The following is a 22,847-nucleotide window of genomic DNA, read 5'->3' as shown; positions in this document are numbered from 1 at the left end:
CCCAATTACAGGTTGCCGGAGCCCCAAAGCCTGCGAGGATGAAGAAGGCATAGAAGCATGGAGGTGGTGATGTTCTCGAGGTAGAGAAGACCCCTAGTGTCCCTGCCAGTCTGTGATTCTCCGTCTGACCTCGATTGTGTTGACTGCAGCAGCCTTGTGCGCCTTACCTGCCTTGTGAGCAAAGGGCAATGTCACATTGCCGCAGGCCAGAGTAACAGGGGAATCCTGGACCACCTAGCCTGAAGTAGATTTCATTTTTCCTACCTGGTCTGGGTTGTTAAATTCAAGTGCAATGCCACAAATGCCGCATTAGTCTTGACCTGAGGTTTGAGGTCAGGTTCAAAGACATGTGGTCTAATATAAACACATGATGACCTTAGATTAAGGGCAGGCCCTAGGTAAAACAGTTAAATAAATAAAATGTATCTTTGGACATCTCCCTGGAAAGAGTGGCTACTTCATACCAGGGTGCCTCACTTTCTAGGGTCCCCTGCAGGCTCCCGCTGCAGTACTGTCAAACCCTGAGTCTCTGTCCCTCAGGATTTCCTGCCTGGATGGGCACGCTAATCTGAGAGATCCACTCACTTGGTGAGGTGGTAGCAGCCCAATGTGCTCACACCTTTCCCCATATTGAACTTGTAGCTTAACTCAGGCCTCTTTCTAGCAAGACCTGACATTACTCAAATAAGCAAAACACCAATGATAGAAATTTTAGGTTGACCTATAGGATGCAAGTAGGGAAGACTCTTAAGGATAGAGGGAAGGGTCAAGAGCCCCCCTAAAATAATAACACTTGGGCCAGGCATGGGGGCTCACACCTATAATCCCAGCACTTCAGGAAGCCAAGGCAGGAGCATTGTTTGAGGCTGGGCATGGCGGTATACACCTGTAATCCCAGCTACTTGGGAGGCTGAGGCAGGAGGACCACTTGAGCCCAGGAATTCGAGGCTGTAGCAAGCTATGATGATGCCACGGCACTCCAGCCTGGGCAAAAAAGTGAGACTCTGTCTCTAAAAATAATAATAATAGCAACATTTTACTTATACTTAAATATATCTCTGTCAACAAGAATGTTTTCCTCCTGGAAGATTAAGCTACCATAAATACTTTGTGGAACAACAAGAGATTTTTTAAATGAAAAGAAAAAAAAAATAAGAAAAAGGAGGGCAGAGCAGATAAGAATGAAAAAAAGAAAATAAGGAAGTAGTAGAATAGGGGACAGATTTTTAACACACATATTCATATTCTTTCATTTGCTTCTCTCCTTTGTCCTGTGCAAGGGGCAAGATGATGTAGTATTTAGCCTGCCCTGAAGATGTGTTTCAAGTTTTATTTTTAAAATATTATTTTCTAGAACAGTAGTTCTCAAAGTGTGAACCAGGGAACTCTGGGAGGTCCTAGAACGCATTTTAGGGGCTCCTTGAGGTCAAAATTCTTTTCATAACAATAAGATGCAATTTGCCCTTTCATTCCATTGAGTTTTCACAGGCTACATGTGTGATGGCATCATTGTATGGGTCCTGTGGCCCAAAAGGTTTGAGAAATGCTTTCGACTCTCCTAGAGAATTAACAATGTCTATTAGCATATTAAAGTCTCTGAGAAGTTCTGCAGTAAAAAAAAATTTTTTTTAATTTGGTTCAATACAACATTGCAAATGTATTTAACCATAGAATTTATTTTTGCTTTGTTTTGGTTAGTTTAACACCTGTTGCTATTTTCAGAAATGTTCCTCCCAGAGTATGATATTAGGCCAGTATTCCCCTGACCAAGGTGTTTATTACAGATCTCTCATCTATACCTGAAGTGAGTAGTCAAAGAATGGGCATTAGTATATCAGTATAGCAAAATGGTCAAGAACAGAGCCAGACTGCCTGTTCAAATCCCAGCTCTGTCACTTACTACCTGTGACCTTGGGCAAATTACTTAACTTCTCTGTGCCTTACATTCCTTATGCATAAAATGGGAACGATTTTATATATATATATTAATATATATGTATATATATGCTAGAATGGTGCCTTGCCCATAGTAAATGCTATTTAATTAAGCTTTAAGAATTAGCTTTCATCTATTACTGTGCCAAGCATGCTGGTCTAGGGTCAGGACTCAAAGTTAGGCCACTAACTAGTGACATGACCTGAGCCAGGTCTCCAATCTGCCATGGACCCCAGTATACCCACACGTCAAATTGGAAAGTGAGATGAGGCAAACTCTGAAGGCCCTTCAAGTGCTGATGCTCTCTGGCTACACACTTTCCTTGCAGAAGGCAGCGGCAACCTGGGCCACAGCAGGAGAAAGGACAGAGGGAGGCAGCGGGTGGCCTGAGAGCCCTCAGGTCCTATGCAGCCTCCATAGGAGATGAAGGGGCTCACAAAATGGGCTGGTTGGCCTTTGAGAAGGGACTTCATCTGCTCAGAGTCCCGCCTGCCACTGGCCAGCGTCTCGCCCCATGCAGGTGTGAAGGAGAAAGAGCGCAGGGTTTGCGATCCTGCAGCACCACACTGCCATCACCACGCACCACCGTGAGTTGAACCGGGTGCTTGAAATGAGGGCCTGGCTGCAGAGAGGAAAAGGCGCTTCCAAAAGGCCCTTTTTGGAGGACCCTCCCAGCTCCACCCCAGCCCCAGAGAAACCTTTTGGACACCCAGCCTTGGTAAGAGTAAGACACCACAGTGGCTGCCTCTAGAAAAATTCCTCCAACGTGACTTCCTCACTGTTGGGGATGAAGAGAATGCACAGGCTGAAAAAGCTAGAAATCGCTATATGAGAGCGAGCTTTGAATTGCTGGCAGCTGTAGGCCAAGGTAGAGGAGCCCAACATAATGTTTGGGAGACTAAATTGGGAACATTTGAATGCTCAGTTTTACTTGTGCTTAAAAAAGCAAGTAGCGGCTCAGCGGCCAGATGTTGGAGAACTGCGACACGTAGCTCTCGGGCACGGCATCAGCAACACTTTCGCAGGTGACCACACGTCAAAGGGAGATGATGACTTGCTTTCCTAAAACTGCTTCTGTGGTGGCTTTCGTGTTTCACTTTCACTGAAGAAGTTTAATTTGGGAACACCAAAAAGAATGTTACTTAACTCAGAGAAGATTAGCTCTGGGGCTTGTCGGCAAGGGAAGAATTTCTGAGAATTGTGACTTCAGGAGAGCTCAGTTCCCTGTTACCAAAGCCTTTGAGCAGTGGCCGGGTATGGTGGCTCTTTGCCTTTAATCCTAGCACTCTGGGAGGCTGAGGCAGGAGGATCACCTGAACTCAGGAGTTCCAGACCAGTCTGAGCAAGAGCGAGACCTATATCTACTAAAAATAGAAAAATTAGCCAGGAGGGCACCTGTAGTCCCAGCTACTTGGGAGGCTGAGGTAGGAGGATCACTCGAGCCCAGGAGTTTGAGGTTGCTGTGAGCTATGATGACACCACTGCACTCTAGCCAGGGTGACAGAGTGAGACTCTGTCTCAACAACAACAGAAAAAGAATAAGAAAGCCTTTGAGCAATTGCTGAACTGCCTTCTCGCTATCAGTTAGGAATTGCTTTCAGCTGCTAGTAACAACTGAACCACATGAAGATGTTTATTTTTGTCATGTCATAAGAAATGCAAACATGAGTAATTATTGGCATTGGTTTACTGGCTCAAGAAAATCAGGGCTGAGTCTTGTGATTCTTCTAGTCTTTTCTTCATAGCTTCAGTATGCCTGTTGCAATTCCAGCCATCACATCCACATCCCAAACAACAGGAGGCAGGAGGAATGGAATGGCAAACCAGGCTTTCCTGGAAGTCCCGCCCAATGACTTCTGCCTTCATCTTCTGCAGGAGAAGCAAGGAAGCGGTCTTTTCACTGTACACATGCTAACTGGAATAACACTGGGGCTCTGTTACTAAGAAAGAAGGCGAGGGTGGATCTCGGATAGGAAACTAGTGCTCTCTGCATGGGGCTTTCTGGAGAGATGTGTTCAGACACGACGGTGCTGCCTGGACTGGTCCTTCTGGGCGAGCTCGTTATGGGAAGGAGCAGGCACCTGGGGAGCCTCAGTGTAGCCATGAAACTGACCTCCAGGCCTCCGCCTCCGAGGGGTGAGGCTGCTTCCATTCTAGGAGTGCCCCTATTTCCCAAGTCAGCTTGATTCGGGAAGGAGAGGATCCAGGGACATCTCTGAAAAGCGGTGGCTTCCTCTGTGATCCAAGGCATTGTGTGCTTGGCAGTGAGCAGACAGAGATGACGCTGTACGTTGACAGAGGAGATGCTCGACCACTGCTGTTGGTGGAGTGAGGAAGCGGATGAACAAAGGAAACATGCTTCTGAACCTTCAGAGTCTTGCAGATTAGAAGGCACAAAGCAGGTAACTGGAAAGCTGGAGAAGCTAAGCACACCTCAGCTCCTGGCACGGAGAAGGGGATGGTCACCGCCACCAGGGTGCTCCCCAAGGTTTCAGAGTGGAGGAGCGGGAAGATGTGGAGTTTGCTGGACGACAGGGGTGCGGGGGTGTCACCTAGCACACAGTAGGGGTCCTTAGCTGGCAAGAGAAGCAGCCCTTGGCCTGAATTCCCAAAGACACCACGGATCCCAAACAAAATGTCATCCCAACATTTCCAGCCACATAAAACAATGAAATGGAATTTAACAAGATCTGACAAAAACCGTGGAAGGACACAGCACGTAAAAATCCCATAGTCAAGAACCAAAATACTAACTTCTGTTACAGGAGGGAGAAAACCTGTCACACCCATGTATGGAGGGGCATGAGTTGAAGAAAAGGGGACATTTGGTCCTGGGCTTGCTTCTTGGGCTTTTCTCAGATTCGGGAGTGCAAAAGGCTCGCAGGACGGCAGGATTCTGCGGGGAAGCGATGTGGGGAGATACAGGAGTGGCTGGTTTTTTTCCTTAAGTCTACATGTTTCCAACTGTTATTTTATGCTTCCAGCTATTACCATATGTTCACAGATTTTAAAGTCACAATAAACGTCAGGGTGAGCAGCTGTGGAATAATTCACACCTTTGTTCATTTTCCATCACCCCCCATCAGATCACGTTGCTTAAATAATGACCCGCCCTCTCGCCACCTGCACGTCAAGGTCACGGCCCCTCTACATTAACAGCAGTGAGAACAGCCCGTTTAACTCTCGTGGGCAGTTAGCAGAATTGCAGACTGACTGCGGAGCTTCAGATAGGTCATGACAGTTTTAGTCTCCAAAGCTCGCTTTTCCGATGGTTAGACATAAAATATTTCTTCTTCCTAATGGTATCTGTTAATCACATAAATAGCAAGAGCAAAGACCGATTCCATTCTGTCTGCAGTGTTTTGTTTGCGTTGTGAGAGGCAGATAATGGGGGAGGAAGTTTTTGTAGTGACTATCTGGGTTCAAATCCTGGCTCTGTCACTTATTTGCTGTGTGAATTGACAAATGTAAACTGATTAGAGCAGCACCAGGAACAGATGCTAGTTATTATTATTATTAAATAACTAGCCATGAATGTCATCACGTACTTGTTTACCTTTGTGGCTTAAAGGCTAATCCTTAAGGGTTAAATCCTGCAGAGATCTGTTTGCCCAGTTAAGCTCTGGAGGAGGACAAGGCCTGGGTCTTCGGCATGCCTCCCTTCACTCTGCCACCTGCCCGTCCCATAACCAGAACCATCCATAGCACAGGCGGGACAGGTCTACTGGCCACAGTCAGTCACTGGCCCATCTGTGCTCAGTAGCAGATGAGGATGGAGGAGAGATTGAAGGATGGCCTAGAACTGAGGGGGATAAAAGAAGAGCCCTCAGTTTGAAGTTTCTATTTTTCTGCGAGGGTGGTAGGGTTGCTACCTTACAGAATTGCAGTCTATCAGGGGCACTCAATTGTCTGTACAGCTGCTTGAAAAGCAGCTTGTTCTTGGAGAAAGAGACAGGCAGGCCTGGCCTCTCCCCTTGTGACACCAAGGAGGCTAGCCCTGCTCTTGGGAGCCCTGCCCAGTGGTCTGGCCTTGGAGGAGCTGCCAGCTACGCGGAGAGAGCTGGATGCTCTCCATGTAATGAGATTGACTCTAAAAGAACAAAGTTGCTCTCAACACCTGCTCACCTCGCACAGCTAGGAAGGCCAAGAGGGGAATGGGTAATTGCAGACCACAGGCAGTGGAAGAAAAAGAAGGGGAAAAACTCAGCAGCCATTAGTTCAGCATCTTCCCCGCTGCCCTTTCATGGGGAGATCAATGCCGGACCCCCACCCCTGTCCGGGCGGAGAGCTGGAAACTGTGGAGTGGCTCAAAGGAAAGCAGGAGGGAAAGGACAGAGGGGTCTGGAAAAGCAGCCCCAGAATAGGGTCCCTTCTTGTGTAAGCCAGCTCGAGATGGGTTTCTGTGCCTTGTAATCACTGTCATCTGCAATACATTTTGTGAGAAAGCAACACGGACACCTTGGCACAGGCAGAACAGCTTGCTCACCATTTCAGAGGAGTTGCAGGTGGCTTCAGGGCCCCCAGGGCGCCCCAGCGGCCTAGCCCTGTTCCCTGACAGGGCCCTCCAGCCTCCCCTTCCTTCGCTTTATTTGGCCGCAGTCCCCAACAGCAGCCAGCCCAGCCTCCTTGGAACTCACGTGATAGAACTTTGCTGCAGAAGGCAGCAAAGACGGGCACACCAGGAAAGGAGGTTCTCAAAATCAAATCTTCCTCTTCCCCTGACTGTTGCCGTCATACCACTAGATGTTGCCATATGTTTGTAGAAGGCGCCTCTCATGGTATCTGCCCAGCCCACACCCACAGGGATGGACAAAGGATGGCCAAGCTTATCCTTTGTGGCCCCTGCCCACACTCATGACTCACTGGACAAGACGTGCACACCCAGCCCAGGCTGGACCAGCTGACTTAGGACTCGACATGAAAGTCTAGCCTCACAGCTTGAATGTAGGGTATGTAATCGCAGGAGCCAGGGGGTGGCCTTGCTTGGCCCTGCAAACCAGGGCAACAAAGGCCTCTCTGGAGATGGAGGGAGGGAGGGAGAGAGAGATGACAGTAGATGGATAAGCAGACAGAAGTCACGTGGAGTGAGCTGCCTGTCTTCCCAGCTCTCCAGACCCGGCTTCTGGATCCAGCCTCGCCTCCTGCCATGGTTTCTGCGAGGTATCCCAGCCTCCTTTCAACTCGGTGATGTCCTTTCTGCTTACTTGATTGGGTTTCTATTAAGTGCATCCAGAAGAGCTTCCACTAAGGCAGTGATTCACAGTTTACTAAACGCTTTCACATGTGATCTTGTTTGGATTTTGCTTCTCACGCTACTCTAGGGAGAAGGCAAGGGAGGTATCATCATCTGCATTTTATGGCCAAAGAAGCGCAAGTGATGACCCCTCAAGGTCTCCTGGGCAGGGAGGCAGGTCTTTGACCCAGACCCAGCCATGACCTCCACCACACCACGCCTTGACATTGGAGGTGTGCTTCCAGGAAAAAGGACTCTGGCGCCAGGGCACCACCTAAAGAAATGTGCTGCATTTCTAAGCACAATAGTGTATTTCAAGGGGAAAATAGGGGCTTCGGCTTGATCATTCATGCCACAGCCTTTACGAGCCTGACTTTGTAAACAAAGTGCACGGAGAAAACGGAAACAGGTGTGGAATTTGTGGCAAATACTCCCCCTTAAAAAATATGTGAAGCCTGCAATATCATGGTATTATTTTAGCATTTGTCATGCTTTATGTCTTTCTCCCTCCCTCCAGGGCACCTGTGAACAACGGACACGCAGGTTGCATTTCTCCTCCCCACCCTGGCCCAGGCCTCACTCTGACAGTTACTGCCCAAAGTAGATTAACTAGGAAACTAAACTCTCTCCTGCCGGCACGGGTGTGTGCACACGCACTCCAACACACACATGCACACGCATACGTGTATTTGCTCGTGAATAATATTTTTTAAAAATAGATTTGTTGAGAAATAAATTCAGATACCATATAATTCACCCATTTAAAATGCACAATTCATGATTTTTGGCATATGACATGACATCATTTTTAAATTGTTATGTAACATAAAATTTGCCACTTTAATCATTTTTAGTGACATCAATTACATTCACGCTGTTGTGCAGTCATTACCACTGTCTATTTCAAATAGATACTTTTTTTTTTTTTTTTTTTTTGAGACAAAGTCTCGCTCTTTTGCCCTGGCTAGAGTGCAGTAGCATCATCATAGCTCCCAGCAACCTCAAACTCCTGGGCTCAGGCGATCCTCCTGCCTCAGCTCTCGAGTAGCTGGGACTACAGGCAAGTGCCATCACGCCTGGCTAATTTTTTTCTATTAATATTTTTAGTAGAGACAGCATCTCGTTCTTGTTCAGTCTGGTCTTGAACTCCTGACCTTAAGCGATCTGCCAGTTTTGGCCTCCCAGAATGGGATACCCTCTCTTTCTCTCCTGCTCTCTTTCAACCCCCACCCCCACCCCCCAGGAGCAATGGAAAGTCCGTCTGGCCTCCAGCCCTGCTTCCCCCATGCACGCAAATCCCCACTGCAAGGCTTTACAATCCCTTACTGAACCAACAGACACCAAAACTTGAAGGCAAGAGGTTGATTTGATTGTATGAGAACTTCTGCCTGCTCCCACGTGTCTATGACAGAGAGAACATCCTGCGTCCGGTACATTTCCTGAGTGCTAAGCTCCCCTGGCTGAAGGAAGCATCTTGAGGACTGGGTACGTACCCTCAATCTGAGCCCCGCTGTCGCTACACCGGCTCAGTAATGTCTGCAGAGTGGGGTGGTGGTGGAGCTGAAGCTCTTCCCAACATTGTCTGGCCCAAACCGATGCAAGCACCCCCATGCATTCCTCAAGCAACTTCTCCCTGGCTGAATGTTAGGTATTCTTCCTCCTTCTCTCCTTTGCTTGCCTTCTGTTACTTCTTTCCTGTCCTACCTGGTGTGAGAAAAGAACTTTCTGGAAATTCAGTCCAACTGGGTGCTAATGTGAGCTCAGCATTTGATGCTCTTCTCCATGGCTGGTGGGGGAAGTCAGCTCCCTAACGGATAAGTACCAGATCCTTATTTCTGGATCCTGGGAGGAGGAGGGTACCAGCTCCTCCTAGCAATCCACACAGAGGGAAGACAGGGAGGAAGGGTGACAGCTTTCCGGAAGGGAAGGCACAACTCCCACGTGGTGCCTTGGTGTTCTCTGCACCAGCCTGACCTATGAGCTTGTCTGGAAGGTTCCCAATAAGTCCTGTCTTCTCCACCACCACAAGCCACCCTTTGGTGATGTCATTACTGTCATGCACCATGAATGTGGACAATCGACAGCCAAGTCTCCATTCGAGGATCTTTTGTGCAATTAAATGCACTAGCTCGACAGCTCCCCAAAGAGGGGGTAATAGCTCCTGGATGAAAATGGTTTTGCTCTAATCCTGAGTGATGGCATGCTGTTGCTAGGTGCCTATTTTTCTGTCTTTCAAATATAAAGTGACTAATGGGGCATATTTCATAACACATCTGCAAATATATAGTTATTCTTACACTTCAATGCCCTTTAAAATACTGTTATCTGCCAACACTTGAACTATGTGCTGGTTTGTATTCAGACATAACAAAGGAAGGAGAAGTTCTTTGCTCCTGAAAAATCATATTTATAAGGTTAACGAGATTTATATATTACATCAGGGAACTGGGGTTAGAATGCAAAACTTTATAAATGTAATACTTGGAAATAATAAAGATTCTCTAGTGTTTTCCCCTATATAAGATCAAAACTTTTTATCTACACTGAGGTTTAATTATATTAAAAAATTCTCACAAAATCAAAACACATAGAGTCCAACTTCAAGAACAAGGCAGATATTCTAAGTTGAATGTTTTTGATTTACAGTGCCAAGAACAGGAGCAGTGTTTTTAAAACATGACTTTCCATTTTTAAAAAATTAAGTTAAATCAAATATTTCAATAAGTTATCCATTTCAGCCAGGAAAGTAGGTACTTTTATTTTTTTTGTGAAATGGAAAATACCGGGAAAATGCAATCTAATAAAAGAAAATTCACCAAAAAAGGAAAAAAATTACAAACACACACACAAATATACACATACACCCTTCATAGAATTATGAACAAGTCTATAAACAAACAAGAAATTGTTCTGAATCCAGCCAGTCAAATAATGGGATATGATCTAGCAAATATTCTGATTATAGGAAACCTCCATCTTAGAGCATGCATCTCTTTAGTATCGAAAAAGAAACATAATTAAGTTTGTACTTGCTAAAGAATCAGATATCAGCAAAATATACTCAACACTAAAACAATTCTGATGATTAAGTTATCAGAGATGACTCAAAGGCACTTTAAGATCTTGAAGCATTTGGAAACATTATTACAAACAGGAAGTTATAACTGTCTTTGTAGTCATGCACCAGTGGCAGAATAACTGAGTTCCAACTGATGGGATGTTGGATTCATCAAATTTAGATGTTCTTGGACGGTTTCAAGCAGTCAGCAGATAGGGATTCACCCAGCATACCTAGGAGAGGGCAGAGTCCATGTCAGTTCTGCTCCTTACTGGGTGCCCCCTGGCACACCCCTGGATACGTGGTACACGATGGATAGATGTTTGCTGAATATTATGAATGATGAATGAATGAGTGAATTTTTCTGTTGTTTGAGAATTTCTGCTGATGACAAAAGCTGAGATGGGTATCAAGTGGCCCCATGTTCTTTTCTTTTGAGACAGGATCTTGCTCTGTCACCCAGGCTGGAGTGTAGTGGTGCCATCATAGCTCAGTGCAGCCTTCAACTCCTGGGCTTCCGTGGTCCTCTCACCTCAACCTCCCAAGTACCTGGGACCTACAGGTGCCAAACCACCACACCCAGCTAATTTTTCTATTTTTTGAAGAGATGGAGTCTCGCTCTTGCTCAAGCTGGTCTCCAACTGCTGGTCTCAAGTGATCCTCCTGCCTCAACCTTCCACAGTGCTAGGATTACAGGTGTGAGCCTCCATGCCTGGCCAAGTGGCCCCATATTCTAAAGAAAGATGCAGTTTACCATCCATAGAGGACTTGTTAAGAGTTGGCCAAAACAACAGATAGATGCAGATATAAATACAGACAGAGATGTGGTTTTGGATTGATTATAAGGGATTTCTAGTAAGAAATATTGTGCATTTATTTTCTTTTTCCTGTTTTTGAAGGGGGGAGGGCTGCTTTTCCCCATTTTGAGCCAAGTAAAGATGGCTTCAAGAGTGCGGGGAAGTCAACCAGAAGCAGGTCTAAAATCTCCCTTCCTGATCAATGCATGCTGAGCAGCAGGGCCTTGAAGTCCTGCCCTGGCTGTCACCATCTTAGGGAGCAAAAACCTCTCGGGCAAGGCTTGCACTTCAGAGCTTGCTGGTACAATGTGTGTAATGTATTTCCATGGGCCAAGTGGACTCTGAGGATGGTAGTTGAGCTTGAGTTCTCTTGGTAGGTCCCCAGCCAAGGGCCCTCACTTCCAGGGCAGGTGAACTGACATTAGATGGCCATGTGGGGTGTCCCACTGGCACTGGAGCTGGAGGGGCACCACAGCAGCCTGCCAGAGAGGGCGCTGTTCCAAGCCCAGGCACTGGGAGGCACAGGACTGGACGGAGGTGGGGCGGTGGGTGGGGGATCCAAGGAACTGGCTGAAGTGCTTTGCCAGAAAGACAACCCGCACCTGGTTGACTGTGTTTAGAGGACACCAGTGGCCACAGCAGCCACAGCTGGGGAAAGAGACATCGTTGCTTCTTTCCCTTTCCCTCTTCTCTCCACTCCCTGCCCTACCGTGGGAGCTGGAAGCAGCTAGTAGAGGCGAAAGACGAAGCAATAGTAAGAGACAGACTGGGAGATCTTGAGCTTGGGTCACGTCTGAGCTTGGGGGAAGGGGGAATAGCTTGGATTTGATGGGAAACTGTTTTAAATGTATATTGGATTTGGCTTTTTAAATACCCTAAAATGAGGACTGTTCATTAATACCTGAAAGAGACTGAATATCTGCCTGAGATGTCAACCAGTGAAAGAGGATCGACAGAGTGGGCTGGAAGGGCAGTGATGGCAGGGGAAAAAAGAAGCTGCTATTTCCTGGTTATATCCCATCAAGTCCAGCCCATCTGATATATTCGATTCCATTTGGTAAATGAATGGAAGAATGAATGAATGAGTTTCTGTACAATTTGATTGGCTATGGCCACCGGCCCAGTGCCGCCTGCCCACCCTACATATGACAAGAGTCCAGGTGACGTCCTCCACTCAGCTGCAGGCAGAGGACAGGAGGAGGCCTCTCCACCAGCTTTGGAGGTGAGTCAGGCAAGGTTGACCTGGGGCCACACCTGACTTGTCCCAGGTGTGCTGCAGGTTGATCATTTACCACCACCTTATCGAACATTGTAACTGCTGAGTGTCACTTTGGCCCCAATAAGAAATGACTTCAAGGGGCAAGTTAGCAAAGTGTTCAGGTGTGACTTCACAGGGATGGTACAGGGATAAGGACATCTCCACTTTGGACTCTCCCTGGATGATCAGCCTGAGAATACTGTAAGAAGTGTAGAAACCTCTCCCCCTGTGGCTCTGTGTGTGTTATGGGGGCCGACCTTTCACCAGTTGGGCGAATGTTCCTGCTTTCACCATTTCTCCCTAGATGCACACAGCACAATTCTTTTGTAGAGGCATCAGTGAAATTAAGTTGGCAAGAAGATCCCCCTCCAATCCTGCTGTTTAAGTACAGGGCCCATGGAGGGCTCCATGGCATCCTCCCCATTTTTCTTTTGTAACCTAATTATATTGCCCTGGAACTGACTGATCATTTGTCTGTCTCTTCTACTAGGGCAGGAGTTTTATTTTACTGATGATTCTACCCTCAGTGCCAGGCAAAAGCAGACCCTCAATATTTGCTGGCTGAATAAATGAACTTGATTTGCTCTTTCAGGTCTCCCTGAGATAGGTGCAGCTAGGAGCCAGACCCATGTTCCAGAGGGAGTAGCGAGGCACAGACAGGTGGGGTGGTTTGGCCCAAGTCCCATGGTGAAGCAGATGGACAGGTGAGACTAGAGCAGGCTGATGGGCCTCAAAAAGTAGCTCTGAAGCCCAATGTCTCAGAAAACACAAGCCCAAAGCTGATTGCCTGGAGGACAGGACGCCTTCTCAAGAGCACAGACTCTTAGCACAGAGTCCCAGACAGCCATAAAGCCACCACCTCTGGCATTTCACAGGTTACCAAATCGTTTTATAACCATCAACTTGCTTACTCTTCACAGCAACTCAGAGTAGCAGACATTATTATCCACATTATACAAATCCAGAGAGGTTGAATGACGTCCCTGAGGATGCACAACTATAAGATGAGGAAGGCATGATGACCTCAGATCATGTGATTCCCAAATCAGGGAGCTTCCCGCTGAACCTGGTCAAACCCAACCAAATAAGAGCACATGGAGCATCTTGAGGGTCCACTCAGATGCCCCTCAGGTATGGGTCAGTGTCTTTTGATTTCCTTGCATCTTTTAGACATCCTTGAACCCTGCCCCCCATGGGCTCACCCTGGCAAGGCCGTACTTTTATTCTCAGGAAGAGGAATGACACAGTCCCTCTTCTTGGGTCCCCAGTTGTATCGGGCAGCCTGTCTGCAGAATCCAGTTCCAAGTTGGGCCTCCACAGCTTGTGCTGCGCCTGGGCAGGACAGATTGCTGGGAGACAGAAGTAGCTCTGGAGTGAACACACTGGCCGTATGGGAGAGGCTACTGTGCCAGGGCTGTCATTTTCCACTCCAAAATGTCAGGCAAGAAGTGAGACCCACAGCATTCTCCCTTGGTGTCTCGAATACGCATGCTTTTGTTTCTACTGGCAACATTCAATATATTTAGTTCTCTTTGGAGGAGTATCTCGGCATAAAGATAAAAGAGCTCCTGAAATTTGGCATATTCAGGGGTCTAATTTACAAAGTTGGGACCAGAAGATGAAATGGCTTTCGAGGTTTTGTTCAGATTGTTAAAAGAGATGCCAAAAGATGTCTTTTTATGTTCAGCTGGCTTCATTTTCTAATGTCAATACCAGCTTAATGCTGAAGATAACAAATGACACACTATAGTATCTCGCCCAGTTAATTTTTCAGAGGAAATTCAGGAGGAAGGCTTTAAAATCCTTTTTTAAAAAAAAAAATAATAAAGCATATTTATACAGACTAAATTTGGCAAAATAAATAAGCTCAGAGACTTCAATTTACCAAAACTCATTTTAAAAGCAAGAAGAGACATGAAAAGCAGAAAGTCTACTGAAATTCAAATAGTTTCCAAGGAAAAGTCCTGTAACCTTGAGGAATAATAAAGGCTCACGGATATATTTGGAATTTCTGAATGGTAGAACTGTTTCCTGAGGGCATTTTTAACATCCCGAGTGAAAAATGAGAACAAGGTCTAAATTGTTTGGTAAAAGAGCAAAGAGCCCTTTGGTTTAAGAAAGAGAGAGGGCGACAGCAATGCCGTAAAGGGCCGGAGTTCTCCATGGAATAGGAACAATGATAGCTTTTGCTAGAAAACTTCTTACTCAATGCCACATGCAAAGAACGTATATACAATCATCTTTATTTCTTTTTATAGTCCCTTTAATGCCATCTTGAATCCTCCGAACTTTCCTTTTGCTTTCTAGCCCTGCACAAGCTGCTGGGGTCTGGGGCTCTACTGGGTAAGGCCTGCCAGGGACATGGGCCCAAGTCCCCTCATGTGTCTTTGTGGGACTCCAAGGCCATCTGCAGTTAATGGCCCCCAAATCCTTTGTGCCTGGAGGCAAACATGCAGTGGGAGACAGGGCCAAGGGGGGAGGTTGGGGACACACCATAGAAGGTTTGAACCCTGGTGAGGACTTAGAGTTGATTCTGGGGTGGGAGGAGGGAGCAAACCTTGGGAACAAAGGAATGATGAAGTTCTCAGAGGCCTTTGGGTAGACTCAGGGGACCCTGAAGCCTCTGAAACTGCACATTCCTGTGCTCATGCATGCTATGTGTGGGTGAGCATGAGGACATGTCCACAGCTCTAGTTTCTCCAGCGACCTCACTGCTCCGCAGCCAAGTTCCTGGGGCCAGGCTGGAGAAGGCGCTCACCACCACCTTTCTCCCCAGCTCCACATCTACATCCCAGAGGGTACAAAGGACACCTGCAAGCTGCCTCCCATGGACACAAATCAGCCAATAAAACCTGGGGTGGGGGGTTTCTAGGCAGGTGCAGTGGCTCACACCTGTAATCCCAGTGCTTTGGGAGGCTGAGGTGGGAGGATCAATTGAGGCTAGGAGTTTGAGACTAGCCTGAGCAATATAGTGAGACCCTGTCTCTACAAAAAAAATTTTAAATTAGCAGGGCGTAGTGGTGTGGCACCTGTAGTCCCAGCTACTCAGGACGCTCAGGTGGGAGGATCACTTGAGCCCAGGACTTGAAGGCTGTAGTGAGCTATGATGGCGCCATTACACTCCAGCCTGGGCGACAGAGCAAGACTCTGTCTCTTAAAAAAAAACCCTGGGGAGTTCCACATGCAGGTGGCCCCATTAGGGCTCCTCTGAGATCTCCTCATGTTATTAGGTTTCCAGACTACCCAGGGTGTTTATTTACACCACATTTTAATGTCTAATGAATGAAGGGAGACTTGCTGAATAACTTCTGCAACAAGGTTCAGATTTTGAACTTTTCCCCTTTGGCAACCCCGTTTCAATTGTTTAAAACAAAGCAGCAAACTCTGCCAGTGATTTCCGGCTCGTCTCATGACTCCAAAGCAAACTCTAGCCTTTCACCCTGTCTTCTCTCTCCCTCCACCACCGCCAGCAGCAAACAACAGAACTCGGTTGGGCCCTTTCAATTTTTATTTAGTAAGAATAAATGTAGCCTCCTCCCCTGCACCCCACCCTTCTCACGCTTTTCTCTAGTGACCAGGCTGCAGACCTTGCCCCCAAGCCGTTTGTTCTATAGACTGACAGTAGCAATTGAGGTTGTCTGAACAAAGCCCAAGCTCCACCTGAGATTCATTTTAGCTGTTTTACTACAACCATTGTGGCAAATGGCATCAGTTTGCTAATTAGAAGCCCTTGGCCTCTGGAGTTGTGGGCTGCTGTCATCGCCCTGAGGCCACAAAATCTGGATGAAGGCCAGGGGACCGTTTGCTGGACTCTGTCAAAGCCCCTTCGAAGACTGGAGAGAGAAGGGCCACCCCAAAGTGCAGATTCTGGAGTGGTTTGGCTAATTTCAAAAGTATGGACACTGGAAACCCAAAACACCACTAAGAAATGAGTATTTCTTGGATTTAAAACATTTAAATTAACCAACGAGCATTTATCACTATGTGCCAGGCACTGGGTAGGGTTGAGTGACTCAATAATGTGTGTATGTGTGCACCTTTGCCCCTCTTGGCAGGGACCACAGTAGATCCTGTCCTCTCCCTCACCTGAAGGTAGGACCTTGCAAGGTACAGGTGTCTGAGTCCTCCCTTCACCCCGCCTCAGTGCCAGGATGTGGGTCTCACACAAAGGAGATGTCAGTAACCCTTTGCTAAAGTGAATTTGCTCATTCGGATGCTTGCTGAACTCTTAATTATATGCCAGAGACTTAGGTAAATAAATGCCAGCCCCTGGACTCCAGATGGCTGTATAATAATGAGGGACACAAAGAGAAGAGCTAACATTTAGGTAATATGACCTAAGACCTAAGCAAAGGAGGAAGTAAACAAATGAACAGGCATGCAACGAGTCTGGCAAAACTTTGCTTTGATTGGCAGGGCAAAACTGCTCACATTACCTGAGGCTGAGGGCAAGGACTTCTACTTCTTCTACTTACTTCTTCCCCTTCTGGCAAAGCCAAGGGGAAAAGAGAACCAGCATCCCAGCCTCCAGCAGAAGCAGAATGTACTTGGACACTAGCCCTTTCCTCTCTCCCGCCCCACCTCCATGGCTCTGGCAACAGGGACACTCACCCCATGGTTTTGCTCAGAAAGATGGAAAGGTCAGGACACTCCAGTGTCCTGGGGACAGGTACACTGAGAAGAACAAGACAGGAGGTTGATTTTCAGGAAAGTTCAGAGGTAGCACTACAAGTTTTTGGAATTTGCCCAAAGTTAAATACACACACACACACACACACACACACACTCACTATCCATCCATCCATCCATCCATCCATCCATCCATCCATCCATTGCCCTCTCCAATTTGATTTTAGAAGTAAAAATTTTAACAGAGGGTCAGAGTATTATGGGGTGGGAGGAATGGAGGGAGTGCTTCCTGTTTGAATACAAACTGTCAACCCCCTTCGCCTATCCTACAAAAGCCTCTGGGTCGCATGAGAAAATAATACAAAACACACGTTACACGCTATAGTCCCATCTAATTTGAGTTTTTGCGTAAGTACAGTCAGCCGTGCACTCCTCACCCCCACTCCACTCCCCGCACCCAACACGTTCTAATTTTAGAGCTAAGAGCAGGGAACTTGACACTGGGTATGTTTCCATTTACCATGAAAGGCGTGTTTCTCTACAAACAACTGGAGGGCAGGCTTGGAAAACAGGTTTAAAGACCAGACTTGTAGAGCTTTGGCATGCCAATTCTCTGGAAACGTCCGCCATCCCACCCAGAGGCAGGAAGTATTGAGAATGAATGTGTGTTCTGGCTTCTTTCAAAGAAAATGATTTAATTTTAAGAGTTTCAATTCATAAAATAGCCCAGCTAATTTTCCAAGGAAAATGGGCATATTTTGTTTTTCTTCATTCTTCAAAGAATATTTGGGCCATGAAAAGAATTTATGCTGAATTTCCCTAAAAGACTTAATTGGGCAATGTGACTTATGAGAGAATGTAGAATGGTGAAAAAAGCAGGTTTAATAGGAATATAAACTTTTTATGGCTTAGAAATTAGAGATCAGTTTAGCTTCCATGATATTTCACTAATAAAACACACACATACCAGTTTCTTTCAGTTTGGGAAGAAAACCCTTCAGCAGGCTGTCTTGTAGATTTATAAATTTAGGAGTTATTTCTATCGAAGAAAAGCATAATCTTCAATTGTGAAGCTGACATTTGCCAACCTACACAGAGGTCCTCTGTTCTCAAACTATAGGTCAGATGATTTTATTGCCACATATATAATCAAATTATCAATATTTCCCTTTAATCATCATCTTATAAGAGGAAAAGCCAGAAAACATTCTCAATGTAGTTTTAAAAAAAATCACACAGGACTCCCAGCTGTTCAGTGTCCCTGTGACCCCTTTCTCACCTGCCCACCCCTCTATCACCTGTCCTCCAGGGGGGCCTCACTCCTGGTCCATAGGCCACCCCCTGGCATTTCACCTGCTTTTCTTTCCATTCTCACCCTGCTACCCCTGACAGACAGCACTCTTCTTTCCCCATGGCCAGCTCCTCATTCCTCAAAATAAGCTACTAAGCAATCTGTGCCCCTTTCATTCAAAGGACTTACTGCCAATCCTTCTGTGGAATTCGATGGTGGGTGCTGAAAGTAACAGGTATGAGGAAGCTTTGAAAGTTCAAGGAATCTCCCCGAAGTCGCCAAGGCATGCCTCTGGTCAGAGCCTTTTTCCTTCTTATGTGACCTCAAGTAGCTTCTTTCAGGTGGTGTTGGATATTGGGCAAACCTGTCGAGACGGCAGGCCTTGTTAAATTTGATCTGGGTTCCCTACTGGAAGAATGGATCTCAGAATTCTTGGCTATTGTCGAAGGTACATCTACCTGGGACCCAGACACCACTACTCCCCCATCCTGTGCCTGCAGCAGACTTGGCTAAACAATCACAGATGTGTTTCCTAGTGAGCCTGGATGGGGCCCCAGATTCCTTCTCAACAAGGTACTATAAGCATCTCTAGCAGCTCTTTGGGTTTGGCATGGAGGTGGGCTTATTTGTCACTCCTGCTCCACCCTGGCACATATCCTGGTGCTCTGAGTGAGAGATATTCATATTTCCCAGTAAGGCTGGCTTCTGCGCCTCTTGTCTTAGGAAAGGTCATCCAGCAGGTAGGCATTTGCCCTGCTTTCCCCACCTCCCCACCAGGGTGCGTCAGGACTGAGGTTTTTAGCAAATCTTTACCCAGTTAGTGCATACAGATTAGTCAGGGGCTAACTACTTACCTATAAGAAATTTGAAACATTTGGTCGCAACATGAAGGCGTGAGTTCACCTGACGCAGATGGAATAGTTTATTTGAGTTAACGGAGAAGGCGGGTGTGCCCACTTTCCACTGGATCCTCTTCAGAAGACGGGTGAACGTGGCCAGCCTGGCTCTGAAGTGGGGGAGGAAGTGACTGAGGGGCTGAGCTTCCTTCACGCCCATGCCCTCCACTGTGGCTGGTTTATGGGGTGCTTGGAAGAAGTTAAAGCGGAGTGTGCACACCCAGGTTATTTTAATGCAGGCAAAGGGCTGGGCTGGAGAAACTTGGAGAGATTTACTAAGCCATGTTCTCAGATCCAGGTCTTGTGAGAATTAAGGTGGTCTGAAGTGGCTCATGCGGTTGTACCTCCTTGCTGAGATACAAGTCCTCTGAATGCGTCCAGTAGAGGCTGCTGGGGGAAGGAGGGCATTTCTAATGTGAACACCGAAGTGCGGGCGTCCAGATTCACAAGGCCATGGGGTTTGAAAAGGAAACAGAGACAGGCTTTCCTTCCCATTCCTGAACTGCCCTGGGTGCCACAAAGTCACAGATTTGAAACACTGCAGAGAAATGAGAAATGGAGAAAACGAAGTCACAATTTCAGAAGAGAGTCACAGCTGAAGCGCTATGAATCATGCGTCAGTTTCTCTAGCTGCCTCTGGAGTTTCAGTGCGGGGCGGGGCTGAATTATCAAGCATCTGTCATCCCGTGAGGGTGACTCAGTTCCCTTGACCACCTAGAAGACACAGTATTTCCGGAACCTTTGTGATGCATTTCACAATCGGTACCAAATTGTTTCCCATGAGCCAAACTCTATGCCTTGCTTATACCACAAATCGGCTGGAATGAAGTTAAAAGTCACGTCTGGTAACAGACACCTACATCCAAAATTGAGACACGTTTTTGATTTAATACATCCCAGAGAAGACATCCCATAGTTCTTGAGGATTGTTCAGACTTCTAAATACTAAGCATCTCCTGACTTGACCACGACTGACAAAAGACTAATTCTAGGTCTCTAAACTGTATGTTTTGATCTGAAGAACGTGTTTTGGACTGTGTTTGTGCGACTGATACGTATCTACATGTTTGAATATCCCTTTACCACTAAAAATGTCATGCTGCTACACACACAAATAATGGATTTCTGATGGGATGGTTCACAAACGAAGAAGAAATTAAACACTCCTCTCCTGGGGTAATGCCTGGGTCTAAACTCTCTGGATTCTACATATTTCTGAGGTTAATGTTTTTCCTCCTAACTCGCTTCCCTTTAAATTTCTAGCCAAATAATTTTTACTTCAATTCAATATGTCCTAGAGCTTAGGTCCCTGATTCCAGTGGGAAAGGTCCCTCCGGGTCCCCCGCCATTTGCCAAGCCGGAATGAGACACATCTCCGGGGGCTAACGGGGCACAGCCTTCCCCACTTCAGATCCGAGCCTGTCCTCCCCGCGTGCTCCGTTTTCTGCCCCACACCACGTCTCTCAGTCCCCCAGCCACCACCCCCTGCAAGTGATCTTTCGGAATTCCCATTTTAATGGGTAAAAATAGAAGAAAAAAATGAACTTCTCTACTAAGAGTGGAGTCTTCAGAGTACATCCTTAATGGGAACACCTCGGCCCTCCTTCCGAATCCTCTGAGGGATTTGGAACCATCTGGGTGGTTCATGCCCTTTACCCTCTGCCCTCTATTCCTGGACACCATGTGAGTCCTGACTAGCATCTTCCATCCTCCCAGGCTGGGATCTCTGGCCTTTCTTTGTGCTTCATTCTCTCTGCCAGATGGGCCTCAAGCCTCCAGAAAACTGGGCACCTTTTTCCATCCTGGTATGTAAGAGAAGGGGAAAAGAGAGAACGTATTGAAAAAGAATCCCAGATAGCACATTCCTGGCTCTGCCACTAACTCTGTGTGGCGGCGAGAAGGTCATGTCCACTGTCTCTGGTTTCACTTCCTCATCGCTCACAGGAGGGGTGGACCAGGAGACTTCCAAGGCCTGCCCAGGTCTAGCAAGATAGACTCCACCCTTGGAGAGCCTGGGAAGGTGGCCGCTGTGGATCTGACCCCTCTTCCTGGCGGTGGGGACCGAGCGGCTGATACTGCCCCATGAATGGGGCGGGAGCAGAACTGCAGAGGTTGGTCAGGCTGCCAGCCAGCACTTTGGAAAAGGACAGATGAAACAATGCCAAACATTTGTCTGGCACTTCACAGTTCAGACACGCTTCCACTTACATTATCTCCTTTAAAGGGGAGAATGCACTTTGAGCACAATCCCCATTTTACAGACAATAAAACTGAGGCTTGGAGGCTAAGTGAGCTGTCTAAAGTCACATGAGTAGGAAACAGCAGAGCAGAGCTCACTGCCTGCCTTTAAATCTAACGCACTTTCTGCTGCACCAGGATGACTAAGTTCCTCCTTGAATACTGGGCTGTAAAACCCCTGACACTGGCCACTCGGGCGCAAGGGTGTGACCAGGGCCCAGTGACCCTTAAGCCCTGCCACACTACCTTTCAGGCCACAGAGTGCTTTGTGGGGACATTTATTTTTTTTGGATACCTTTTTACTTCAATTTACTGTTACTTATGTTCTTTAGTTCTTTAGTTTCATTTATCAAAGCTTTTCAACATGTTCTCATAACTCAATGTCACCTTTGTAAGAAAAGTTGTGGCACTTGGGGGTTGGAGAAGGGGAGGTATCACATGCGGTGGGATCTGCCTTCTCCATCCCTTGGCATCCCAGTGTGACATATATGTCGTATATGTTTTCTATAATTTTTATTTTTTTTATTTTTATTTTTTGGTGACAGAGTCTCCAGAGTGTCACCCGGGCTAGAGTGCCGTGGTGTCAGCCTAGCTCACAGCAACCTCACACTCCTGGGCTCAAGTGATCCTCCTGCCTCCCGAGTAGCTGGGACTACAGGCATGTACCACCGCGCCCAGCTAATTTTTTTCTATTTTTAGTTGCCCAGCTAATTTTTTCTGTTTTCTTTAGTAGAGACGGGGTCTCATTCTTGCTCAGGCTGGTCTCAAACTCCTGAGCTCAAGAGATCCTCCCACCTCGGCCCCCCAGAGCGCTGGGATCACAGGCGTGAGCAACACAGAGCAGCATTTCTTAAACTAAAGAAGTATGGCTCTCTAAAAAAACAACAAAAAAACCCTGAAGCCTCTTAGTAAGGATTTAAATTATTTTCACTATGTTTCTTTAATATGTCCAAACTAAATATAAACTAGATGTGCAATTTAATACAAACTTCTTAAGCTTACAGCTCTTAGGTAAGAGTCTTGTTTTCCTGAAACTAAATTGCCAACACTGGATTAAATGGCAGATTTAGTGGGGGCCTGTGTCTGCTGCTGCACTGGGCCTCACGATGCTATCAGCAGAGGATGCCTGGGCACCCAGGTGCATCGTGGGCACTGATAACTTCAGGTCTTTTTTGCCATGTCAGGGTTGTCAGACTTATACTGAACCCAAGCTCTGCCAGGAGCAACCCTTTAGAGCCAGCTCTAGCTGTGGCCACCTGAGACCCCTGCTTTATCCACTTGAAGATAAGGTTTGGGTCCTGCTAGCCAATTCTTGCTGCAAGCTATTACATGAAAACAAGGTAAAACATGGCTGTGTGTGTGTGACGTGCCTGCGTACAGATGAAGTGGACTTGGATTCTGGCAGTCCACCCTGCCAGGTGGCAGGTCTCCCACCTCACCGGGGTAATGTCTTTGCATATACAAATGCGGCCGTGTGCCCCGAGAGCAGGCAGCACTCAAGTCATGGTGGC

General features: G+C 46.8%; 1 long non-coding RNA gene across 1 annotated transcript; it reads right to left on the bottom strand.

Moving 5' to 3' along the window:
* Nucleotides 1-15: 15 nt before the first annotated feature.
* Nucleotides 16-19,376, bottom strand: LOC123633138. Its single transcript, XR_006733551.1, has 3 exons — nt 19,057-19,376; nt 18,392-18,566; nt 16-30 (listed from the first exon to the last, which is right to left on the bottom strand). It is a non-coding gene; the product is annotated as an uncharacterized LOC123633138 (long non-coding RNA).
* Nucleotides 19,377-22,847: the final 3,471 nt, after the last annotated feature.

The sequence above is a fragment of the Lemur catta genome, chromosome 2 (genome assembly GCF_020740605.2).
Source record: "Lemur catta isolate mLemCat1 chromosome 2, mLemCat1.pri, whole genome shotgun sequence".
NCBI lineage: Eukaryota > Metazoa > Chordata > Mammalia > Primates > Lemuridae > Lemur > Lemur catta.
The sequence above is the reverse complement of the archived record's forward strand: the minus strand, read 5'-3'. Positions and strand labels throughout refer to the sequence as shown.